The following is a 12337-nucleotide window of genomic DNA, read 5'->3' as shown; positions in this document are numbered from 1 at the left end:
GGGCACTGAGGACAGCTCCATGGCCTCCACCTGAGGCACTGGAATGGCTCTGGTTGCAACAGAGCAACAGCCCAGGGTGGACAGAGCATCACCCCCTAGTGGGCTTGCTGGGTGAATCCCAGTTGTCTCTCTGCCTCCCTGCTTCTCATTTCAGGAAATAAATAAATAAACATAAAGTGGGTTCTTCCAAACACAATTTCTTTAAATGGAAACCTCTTTGCAATTATTATCTATACATCTATTTGTATTTATATATGCATTTATATGCAAAACATGAATTTTCTATTATAAATAAACATCCCTGACAATGGGCAAGGCGACAACTGATCGATGGTGTTGCTATTATATCAGTCAGGGGCAAAGCAGATGTTTATCCTTAGTTCATCTGAGCTCGATGCCTGAGTTGGTGGCCAGAGTTGTTTAATGCCTGGGAGACAGAAAACGTACTATTTGTATGTATATTTACATGCAAATAAAAATTTTATAAATTTATGCATTCTATATGTGTGTAGATGTGTCTTTAATCAGTTACATGGGAGAAATGTTGAAACATTTAAAAATTCTTCTTTGCTGCTATATTCTTCTGAGTCAATCTGTTGACATCCTTGTCATCTTTAAGATGGAGATTTGGGGTTTAGCTTTAGTCAAATTCATGTGTTCATGAAACGCCTTTATTCGAGGGCTCACGATTTGATTATTCATGGCAAGGCACCTTTAACATCTGTGTAATAAAGTATTGTTTATGTGGGGTAGCGATGGGATGAAGTGGCAATTAAGCAGTTATTCAAATCCAACTGGAAGTTCCGTCATCATGTATGAGAGGTGGAAGAGCGCTTAAAGGTTGTCTGTTCCTATCACTCATCCAATGGGTAGTCCTTTTATTTCCCTTCAATCACACAGCTGGTCAATACTTCATATATAAAAGAAACTTCAGATTCTGACAACATGATCCATCACATTGTCTTCATCATTACTTTGATAAAGCCATTTGTCATTGTCAAAGGTCTCCAACAGAAATGTTTCTAAAGAGAAAACCAACAGCGTACGAATGGAAGTCATGCCAGGCAGCATGGTTCACTGAGCACTTTCTGAGGGCACGGAACAGCTCACCACTTTCTGTCTGGGGTGATGGACATGGCCCAAACTAACTACTGTAATGGAGCACGAGTAAAGTCCAGTTACAAACAAACTGGTATAAAGTGCAAGTGGGCGAGGCCTTTTCTTCAAGTTGTAGAATTGTGGATGTTGGTGCAGTAAAGGGTCCTACCAGAGGTCACCTCTGTTGAAGTTGACATTTTTGACGAGTAAGATGTCACCAAGTTGAGTAAGGTATGAGGAGGGTCCCACGTGCGGAGGAAAGGGAAGGAGGAAACACCCAGTGGGGTTAGGAATCCCAGATGGTCTAGGGAACTGAGTGTTAAAAGGGCTCAGGGTGTGTATGCATGAATATTGGATGGGAAATGGGAGTATTACTGACTAAATTGTGTTCTCCCCTCCAAAAAAAAAATTATATGATGAAATTCTAACCCCCAGTACCGTAGAATTGATTTTACTTGGCGATGGGGTCTTCACAGAGGTAATCAGTTAAAATAAGTAATTAAAGTGGGTTTTAATGCAATACTACTGGTGTCCTTAAAAAGAAGAAATTTGGGCATGGATTCACACAGGGGGAGATTGATGGAAGGAGGCACAGGCGAAGATGGCCATCTGTCTGCAGGGTGGAGGGCTTGTTGTCCAAGCACTTCTCACAGCCTTCAAAGGAAACCAACACCTGATTCTGGACTTTGGCCTCCAAAACTGTGGGATGGTCCATTTTTGTCATTTAAGCCACCCAGTCTGTGGGACTCGGCGAGGGGAGCCCTGGCAAACCAGTAGGGGAGGTGATGTGGGAACTGTCCATTGGGATTACACTGTGAGAGCCCTTTTACTGCATGTTCGGCATGTGAACAGTGGGGCGCTTCCAAATCAGGGGAGGAGAGGGAGGCAGCCGGAAGCAAGGGCTGGGGCTTCTTCAATGGGCCTGGTGAAATATGTCCGGGGCCTAAATTAGGCCCAATGTTCTGGGTGGGATTTGTAAAATCTAGCATAGGTAAACCTGATCAACTGTAGGACAGAACCCACAAAGAAGGAGAAATGAGAACACCCATCAGATTTATACTCCCTTTTTCCCTTGGATTAAGTTGAAGTGAGTAAGAATGAATGCCTGGGTTCAGCGGCAATGCACTGGTTTTGGATGTAAGCTCTCAGGGCCCAATAGGCTCTGCAGGTCTACGCTTCCATTCACTTCTTCCCTCTGGGCACTCTGTCTAGGTCTTCTTCTGTAATCTGTAAACACACCAATTTCTTTTCCCAGCCCGGGCCTCTGCATTTGCAGAGCTCAGTGGCAGAAGACCTTTCTGGGCACTGCCTCCCCCCCACCCCACCCCGCTCCGCCCATCATCTGAATGGGTCATTCCCCCCCTTCAGGCTTTAGTGCCCTTATCCCCTCCTTAGTCGGATGCCCTCTGGATGTGAGGGCGATCTGGCTGCGATATCTGTCACCCCATTGATCGCCAGGGTTGATTCGGCTGATCTGGCTGGCTAGGCGGGTGTCCCCTTCCTCCCTCACCGCTCCATGTGCATCCCTCCCGAAGCTGCGCGCTCGGTTGAAGAGGACGACCTTCCCCGCTAGAGGAGAGGACTGTTCTTCGGTCAAGGGTATACAAGTAGCTGCTAGAACCTCCAAACAAGTCTCAAGTCGGATGCCCTCTTTCTTGAGGGCTCTGCTCTCTGGGTTCCTCGAGCCCCCCCCATTTATGTTTTCTCAAAGCACTTCTCAGGCCCTATAATCAGAGCTTATTTAGTTCTTTCTCTTTATCCTCAGCCTCTCCTGCTTCAAGCCTCTGCCCTCAACTCTAATCCCAACTCTAAGAGTGATGGGACCCTCTGTCTCACTCTACCGCGCCTCCCTGGAATCTAGTGAAGTCTCTAGCGCTTAGTAGGTGCTCAGGAAAAACAGTGGTTGAATGAGTGAACATACCAACCCAAAATATCATTCCTTATGAGTGGCAGGGAGTGATATAAATATGAATGATATAAAATATTGAAGTGGTTGTAATTTTCTAAAAGTTGAAACTGCTTCAATATTTTATATCATTTCACTTTTGCTCAAAAAGGGATGATATTTTAGGTGAATGCATTTAGAATTGAGGAGATGATCTTAATAATAATTTTTAGAAAAAAAATAAAGCCTTAAATTTCCAGAGATGTAGCAACACAGAGCAGTGAGTTATGATCAAGGTGGGTTATTGACTTCACATTTTTTCTTGGAAAATATTTTAAATCATTCAATAATTTAAAATTTTTGCATAAAAATCTTGGCCAAGGCAACGGGAAAGGAGTTTAGTAATCCCATCTGTCATTTGCTCTCCCTCCTTGGACTTGGTGAGTCCGTGATTGGCAGTAGGTTGTGCAACAGCAGATAAGGCATCCTCTGACCTTGGGTCACTTAAGTGTTTACACACCTGATGGCAATCTTTCATTACATTTGCTGGGTAGCAGCCATTTTGGCCGAGAGGAGAGCATGCGGTGTGTTTATCTTTAGCAGTCTTCATACCAAAGACCTGAAACTGTTTCCTGTGAGACAACCCTGACAGCGATTGTTTTCCCGATGACTTTGTGGCTTTCGTGGAGGGGACATGGTGCGGGTAGATGAGCTCAATGAAAAGTAGAGAAAAGAGGAAAGGAAATGAAGAGTACACATCGTCCAGATACACTTAGGGGCCCGGGCAGGCTACTCAGAGAGAGCTTGGGTGGGAGACGAATGGGCAGGAAACAAGTTCCCTGAGGTGTGTGCTGTGTTCAAAGGCAGTATACTCTGGTAAACCAGAGTTCCCTCCATCTTTCCTCCTTCCTACGTTTCTCCCCACTGCTTTCCACTTGCCTCAGGTTGGGAATAAAAAATATAGTTTTGGTGGAAGGGTGGATGTTTCTCCCCAGCAAGATTGACAAGAGCAGGATTGAATAGGACACCATTCTCCTGTAGCCCAGCCCATTCACTGAGCCAACGTTTTCTGTGACCTTGTGGATAGAACTATTGCCTAAGAGATACCATTTTCAAGCAGGTCTGATGTGCTAGGAAGGTGCAATGTGCTTCATTGCATGTGTCTTTAGGTAATGAAGCTAAGAGAGGATTGAGTAACTTTCCCACGTCATTGTGGCAGGTAGGTGGCCGAGTATGGTTTGACGTGAGACCTGAGCACTTACCTCATTTCTCCTGTGGCTCCCTGCAATCTGTTTTCCATAAACAGCCAGGCTACTTTTAAACATGTGAACTGATGTAATCCCTTTTATGGCCTCCCTTCATACCTGCAATAAAATGTAACTCAAGCACCAGTTTACAAGCTGCACACGAAGTGCCTACATCTCTGGCTTTTTGGGCCTCCCTCCCCATTGTACACTATCGTTGATTGGAGCAACATAAGCTCTTTCTTGCCACAGGGACTTTGCATCAGCTGTTCCCTCTACCTAGAATGCTCTGTCTCTTCATAAGGGTTGCTGGTTCCTCTTGTTTGTCAAGCCTCAGGTTACATGGCTCCTCCATTAGGAAGGACACCTCTTTCTATTACTTTTTTCAAGGGTATACCTTATCCTTTTCTGTCACATTGACTTATCTTAAGCTCTGAAGAATTTCACTTTTTACAGGTTTTTCTTTCTTTCTTTCTTTTAAAATTATGTATCTTACCTACATTAACCCTTTGAGTAGTGAGTTTTTTTCATGCACACTGACCCCCAGGGTTGAGTTTTTTTTTCAAAAAATTAAATTAGTTGCAGTTCCAGTTTTATTAACTTAAAATCATGTTTGTTTGATAACCAATTTATAGAAACAAGAACATACCTTTGCCTTTTTTATTTTTATTTTTTGTTGTTTTTTTGTTTGTTTTTGTATTTTTTCTGAAGTTGGAAACGGGGAGGCAGTCAGACACTCCTGCATGCACCTGACCGGGATCCACCCGGCATGCCCACCAGGGGGCGATGCTCTGCCCATCTTGGGGCAATGCTCTTCCACAATCAGAGCCATTCTAGCGCCTGAGGCAGAGGCCACAGAGCCATCCCCAACGCCTGGGCAAACTTTGCTCCAATGGAGCCTTGGCTGCGGGAGAGGAAGAGAGAGACAGAGAGGAAGGAGAGGGGGAGGGATGGAGAAGCAGATGGGCGCTTCTCCTGTGTGCCCTGGCAGGGAATCGAACCCGGGACTCCCGCACTCCAGGCCAACGCTCTACCACTGAGCCAACTGGCCAGGGCCTTATATTTGCCTTTTTTTAATGTTGCCTTCCACATGTATGATTGTACTCTGGATGGTCAGGAAGTACAAGGATGTACAATACATGAACGCTGGTGCTACTCAAAGGGTTAATGTCGGCTTCCTAAGAGCAAGGACCTTCTCTTTTCTCCACTGTGGAAGCTCAGGTAGAGTAGGCATTCTATAGCCTAGAATTACATACCTGACATATTGGCTGAGTAAATAAATGGACTTGATAAATTCTCCCTTTGTCATTTCTTTTAATTTCACATAGTTATTCTCCAGACTTGCTCCAGGAATGATTTATATAAAATCTTACGTCTGCCTTATAATGAAATGTGAGTCCACATTGTATCATGTAACAAGCAAGAGATTCTTCTATGTCTTGTTTGAATTCCTGTAAAGGATGATTATTTTTAAGCCCTGATATTTTTCTAGTCTTCCCATCTTAAAAAGTGGCACTGGCTTGGATAAATCAGCACCACTAAGAATGACCCTCGATTCCTCTTTCTTCTTTAATTGCCACATTGCCAGTCACCACCTTCTATTGATTTTGCCTCCCGAATATGTTTCATATTCATGAATTTTCTTCTTTCCAATTGCTAAGACCCAGTTCAATCTTCCATTATTTCTTGCTTTGATTTCTGCCATATCTCCTTATTGGTTTTGCTACTTTTGCCTTTCCTCCATTTTTATCCCAGCTATAATCAGAGAAACATTTCAATATGCGAGTATTATGCCACTCTAAGATATGGCTCTCCAGTGACCTCTTGTCATACTTAGGTGACATCCAAAGTCCTTAAATTCAAATATAAGACCCTGCCTGCTTGAACACTGAAACAACTGCTTCTCCAGCTTAAATAGTTATGTTGATTGTCTCCCTTTGAATGCTATTCTTTAAATATAAAGCCCATTTGTTCTTTAGAGCAATCCAGTGAGGAAGGCTGATGATACTCTACCCCATTTTACAGATGAGAATATCAAGGCCTACAGCATTAACAGGATTGGGCAAGATCAGAATAACTGAGAGTAATCCTAAATTTTTCCCTTTCTCACATTCAGACGGTCATGAAGTTCTATTGATTTCACCTCAATTCTCACACAGTTATAAAGAGGAAGCTCTGGGAACTGAAATCTCTTGATTCCTAGACCATGTTTTATTTTCATCTCACTATAACGTGATTGTTTTTTTCCCCCTATGTCTTCTCTCCAGGACTCCAAAAGGAGTCAGTGTTAGCCAGGTCCTGGTTGCTTTGTAGAGTAACAAAATATTCCTGTGTCCTTAGAGCTATAAGGCAGTGAGGATAATTTGAGGAACAGTTAAGTTTTCTGCGGGGTCGAGCTCTTTCTCACAACTGTGATCATATTTCATTGACTGTCTTGCTTTGTATCAGGATAAAAGATTAATAACAATACTTCTAGGGAATATTTATTGAGATATATACACCTTTCAAAGTGTTTCTAGCATTGTTGTTTGGATTTTCTGTATTTTATTCAATTCTTGCAACAACTCTATGATATGACTACTGTTACAACCCCATTTTACAGACATGGTAACTGAGGCACAGAGCGGTGAAGAAATCTGGTCACGGTCTCACAGGAAGCGATGGGACTCAGGCTTTAACACCTCCCATTTTTCTCTAATGCCCATGACTTTCATCCTGACACTCCAAGGCTCTCAGTGGGAATAGCACACAGTCCCTTTTTATAAGGATTTTATAGTTGGTGTGGAAGAGAGACTCACAGATCGAACACAGTGTGATAAATGTTATGATCAATTCAACGTATGTTTCTTGTGACTGCTCTATGGTGGGTATTTGCAATGTGCTTTTATAACATAGTGTAGAGTAAGGAATATGAACTTAGAAATTGGAGAGGTGTTTTTTTTTTTTAATTCTCCAGTGACACCTTGGGGAATTATTTAACCTCTAAGAGCAGTTTCCTTATAAATAAAACATGAAAACCAATATCTATTTCAAAGTTTTACTCTTGGTATTAAGTAGGATAATGTATATTCAGTAGTCAGCACATAGTAGGCCCGTATGAAGACTTTCATGAGTTGTAGGAATACTAATGAAGGAGTTGTGTATAACATGTCAGGTGAGCATGAAGGATGAAAGCATTACCTTAGCCTGGGAGAATTGGGGAGATGGTATCCCCACAGCTGATGGAATGCTTGAGCAGGGACATGAAAGATACACTGTAACTTTACTACTTTGCTTCCCCATTTCACACCTAGATTTTTCTCTGGGAACCACTGTTTCCTCAAGAGTATTCCTCACCCCATGTAGACCTGGCTGCTGCTGGTCTTCATCCTGTTACCCTAAGATGAATCTCCCAGATACTGAGCTAGGTGTTCTAGAAGGCAGAGAAGACTGATGTCAAGAAAGTGGACCCTTGGCCATGCCAATGAGCCATTTGTTCACCCAAATATGAATCCTGTCGACCTCTTGACTTTCCGGTCTGTGAGCCAATAAATACATATGCTCCACTGTTGAAGCCTGTTTGAGCTGAGTTTTCTGTGTCTTGCAACTGATCTCCTGCTCACCGCAGAGAGATCTGGATGGGAGGGCTGCCTGTGCAAAGACTCGCAGAGGAGAGAACATGACGGGTTTGGAAATATTACATTGAGAAATAAGGCCAGAAGGTGGGTCAGTGCCAGCTCTTCAAGGGCATTGACTTCCATGTTAATGAGTTTGGACTCTAGCCCGCAGGCAGTAGGGAGCAACAGTTTTTGAGCAGAGAAGTGACACGATCAGATTTGCATCTCAGAAATACGACTCTGGCTGTGCAGTTGAGTTTGGTTAGGAGTAGGGAAGGCTAAAAGCAGAGAAAAGGGATAGGTGAAAACTGCAAAGGAATGAAGTAAAGATGATAGTAGTGTGGACAGAGCAGGGTAAGGACGTGGCATCATTTTCTTTCTAGTTCAATGGATTTTTCTTAGCTTCTAATTCTGGGTTTGCAGATGCCTTACCAGTCATAGGCACAGACCGGCAGACAGGGGATTCTTGCTCTCTGGGTGCACGGCAGAGCCTTCAAAATGCAAGATCTGAGGCCCTGGAGCTTCCTAACTCTGAACCTGCCCTGGCTGTCCTAATTCCTGCACCATGGCGATGCTCTTCAGCTGGGCATTAACAAATGGTACCACAATCTACTCTCTTCACAGACCACAGTGCAGGAAGCCAATTTAAATATCTTTCTGAACTCACAGAATGAGTGGCCAAGTTCCTGCTCTTTCAGGCAGGAAAGGTCCCAGCAGGGAGTACCAAAATAGTTATAAAATTCATGTCTAATGCCTCTTTTTTCTGTAGCAGAGAACTTCCAACTAGTTACCATGGAGTTAATATTGCTTCCAACTCTTCTGAGATATTTTCAATAGAGGAATGTTGAACTTGTAGGGGGGAAACATAAACAATTGGGAGCTTGGTTTTTAAGTATATACTTAAATTGAAACAAAACAAAACAAAAGACAAAGCAGGCCTTTATGTCTGGTCTCTTTGGCACTCTGCTTTCATTTGCTACATGCAATTTGGTGCACGTTTGAATCCTCAATTAAATATCTGTTAATCATACCAGGGGAGAGTTATAGCTCCATGTTTCCATGTGTACGTATCATCTATGTTGTGTTAGTCTCCTGCTGAACTACGACACCACAGCTAGAGATTGAGGCCAGGAAAACTCATTGCCAACCTTGTATTGCCACCACCACCACCTCCTAACCACCACCACCACCTAACCACTACTACCATCACCAATTAATCCCATTCCTACTTGTTGCCTTGGTTGGATGGAGAAGTTTACAAATTTCAAATGATAAGCGCTGTAAAGGACGTTAGAAATGATCCACTCTAGAAGTCTTAGTTAATCAGTTGGTTTGGCTGAGACTAAGGTTAATCAAAATTACATCCCAAAATGTGGAGGCTAAACTTGCTTTGCTGGATTTTCTCCAAAGGAGGTACTTGAGATTCCTATCTATAAGATGGAACTATCTACGTCTAATGGCTGTTTGAGGATTAAATAAATTAACACATTGGAAGTGCCCTAATGTTGCTGGCACAAGATGAGTGCCAGATTAAGTGTCATTTCTCAGGGTATGGTTGTGTGGAGACCATAGCAGCTCTGTTGTCAAATTCCAGCATGGCAGGGCTGGCTGGCCGTCTGCTCAACTGGTAGGATGAGGGCAGGTTGGCTGCATTGGGCAGCAGCCACCAAAGAGTCAGTGAAGGTAAAGAAAGAATGACAATTTCTTATGAATCTGTGTGTAGCTCCATGAACAGGAAATCTACATGGAGTGGTCTAACGTCTTGCCCAAATGAAGTGAGCAGACCTAACCAGAGAGAAGCTGAAGATATTACTGGATTCTTGTGATCTGAGGAAAGGTCGAAGAGTCAACCAAAATAGAGACACACTCACCGTGCCTATGACACTGCAGGCGGGACCCCATGTGAGTGAAGGGCACCAGATGGGTCTGGAAAGCCTCTAACGGAGTCAGTTGTAAAGAACTGACATCTTCAGGAAGAGCTAATGACACGCCAACACAATAGAGTCCGCTAACAAAACATTTCCTCTTCCCTCTACTCTCTTCTCTAAGTTCCCTCAACATGGGGTTTTGGGGAAAGCCATCACAAGCATTGTACAGCAGATTTGGAAAGAGGGAAAAGAAAATGGAAAAGGCTGTGAAAGAGAGAAAGCAGAGCCACCCCTCAGGGCCACAGGCTGTGTGTTCCTGCTGCAGTCTGAGCTGGAGGAGGAAGGCATCCCCATTGCAATTGAAGATATACGGATACATGCAACTATTCATTTCCATTTCTGAACCGAGACAGTGTTTTGTGACTTAAAAGGACAAGGAAAGTATTTGTGTACTGAATGATGACCATAAAGAAACCCTAAGTCCTACAGGGCTTCCCGGTAGAACTAGCACCATGAGAGTGGGTTTAAAAGGACAATGAGAGATGAGGTCAGGATGCTTTGTGGTCACATGCTGTTGAGTTGTGTCTGTTCAACCCCACGGCTGCACAATGAACGAATATTTATTGAATACTGCCACTCGTCAGGCACTGCTCTGGAGCTCAGGATATAGCAACAAACAAAGACAAATCTCTACTATCCTGGGAACTGGAGATGACAGGGAAAGATGCAATGCAAACCAATAAAAATTAATTACATAGATAATAGGTCTGGAGTAACTTGCGTGCGAGTTAAAAAACAATGAGAGTAAGAGAAAAGGGGAGAGGAGAGGGTGAAGGTGGGGACGATAGGTAAGTTCTCCTCTGATGGCTCCTCTCTGCTCAGTGCACTTAGTGGGGACATCATAGGGTGACTCAGGAGGAGGCAGGAGGTGCTGTTATTTTAAAGGGAAGGTATAACATTGTCACGTAGGACCATGGAAGAGAAAATAAAATTGGGAACTGTGGGAGGGTTGTCAGGTAGCTTTAAGAGCCCTCTTGAGAGCCACGGTAATAACTAAAAGTGAGGTGAGTGAGTGCTTCTGCATGTGTTCCTCCAGCTAAGTTTAATTACCCTTATGCCACCACAGAGAAAGTGGAGAACTAAATCTATTTGGGATTAGGGTTTGGCCAGGGAATCACGATGGAGGAAGAGAGGAAAAGGGACTGGGACCTACTGGCATGGAATCTAATTTGGGTCTGAGGGGAAGTGAGGACTAGGGTGGATGAGAATGAGCACTAGGGTGGATGGCTTTTTGGTCCCCGTGGGGCTTATTAATTGTTTGAGTCATGACACAGAGCGGGCAAGCTGCACAGAGAAGAAGTGTGGTGTGAGGAGAGGGAATTGAAACAGAGAGCATGGTGATGGCTGAAGTTGAGTCCACAGCACATCATGGAGGGGGGGTGGGTCAAGAAACCTGGAACCAAGAGGCCAGAGTAATAAAAGAACTGTCTGTGCAGATATTGAAGTCACCAAGAATCATGGCAGATGCAATACTGGAGATTAATAATGATCCATGTACTAAAGTGGCTCAGAATGAGGAGGAGTGACTAAGGGCTAGATCGAGGAGGGTGGCTGTGGTGGTGTAGTCTGATTGGGTTAAGGTCACAGCTGGGAGTTTCAGTGAGAGGAAGAGACGTTGATGTAGAAATGGCTAGGAGGTGCACCCTACCTCTAGGGTCAGTGGTAGGACGGGTATGGAAGAGAATGGAATCACCATGTAAGAGAACTATGGGGGATCCATTGTCTTTAGCACAGAGCAAGATTTCAGTTAGAGGAAGTCCTGGAAGATCATGGGAATGATGATAAAGGGAGGGGCTTGTTGACAATGGACCGTGAATTCTAGAAGGCTCATGATGGGAGAGGGACATAGGGCCAGAGTAGAGGGATTTTAGCATGATAAAGGATGACCTAGGAGATGGTGTCGCTGGTATTTTAGGAAATGTGTTGACAAAGCGAGTTGGTGTCTTCATTGTTAATTGACATAGCTTTGGAAGAAGGCTAAGAGCAATTCATTTTGATGTCCTGGTTTAGGCTGACTATGGTGATGAGAATGTTGGACTGGAAGGAGTAGAGAATTCACTGCCTTAGGTAGCACCGTGGTCAAAAAGAGGGAAATACTTGAGTCACATTGGGCTGGGTTGGCTGGAGTAAAATCTTACACATCTGAAGCAAATAAGTTTCCTCAGAGCTGTGCTCAACTCCAGTCAATTAGACTAGTTGTCTGGTTCCTTAGGGTGAAGGAGGGCTGAGGATGGATTTATGAGGTCAGCCATAGACACATGAGGTAGAAGTGGTCCATATGTTGTAAGCGGTGACCTCTGCTGTGTGTGTGTGTGTGTGTGTGTGTATGTGTGTGTATATATATTGAAATTTACGGAAAGTAAGCACTTTGCTCAAAAATGACAGGTGTTTCATGAGAGAGTCACTGCCACCCTGCCCGGGAAACTCCTATCAAGCTAGCGCTCATCCTCACGTAAGTGTACTTAACGTTCAGCTGATGAAGATTAGGTACAGAGACAACTGAGTCTTGCCTTTGCCACCAGCGCTCTGTGTAACGATGGGCAATTTATTTGACTCTTGAATCAGTTTAGGTTCCCTAAGCAGCAG

The 12337-nt window shown here is 43.8% G+C and overlaps 1 non-coding gene across 1 annotated transcript; it reads left to right on the top strand.

The window, feature by feature from the left end:
• The first annotated feature begins 296 nt into the window (after positions 1–296).
• Positions 297–440, top strand: LOC136307286 (small nucleolar RNA SNORA48). The gene has a single exon (XR_010725942.1). It is a non-coding gene; the product is annotated as a small nucleolar RNA SNORA48 (small nucleolar RNA).
• The last annotated feature ends 11897 nt before the right edge of the window (positions 441–12337 follow it).

Source organism: Saccopteryx bilineata, chromosome 5 (genome assembly GCF_036850765.1).
Source record: "Saccopteryx bilineata isolate mSacBil1 chromosome 5, mSacBil1_pri_phased_curated, whole genome shotgun sequence".
NCBI lineage: Eukaryota > Metazoa > Chordata > Mammalia > Chiroptera > Emballonuridae > Saccopteryx > Saccopteryx bilineata.
Note: the sequence above shows the minus strand (reverse complement) of the source record. Positions and strands in the feature narration are given on the sequence as shown.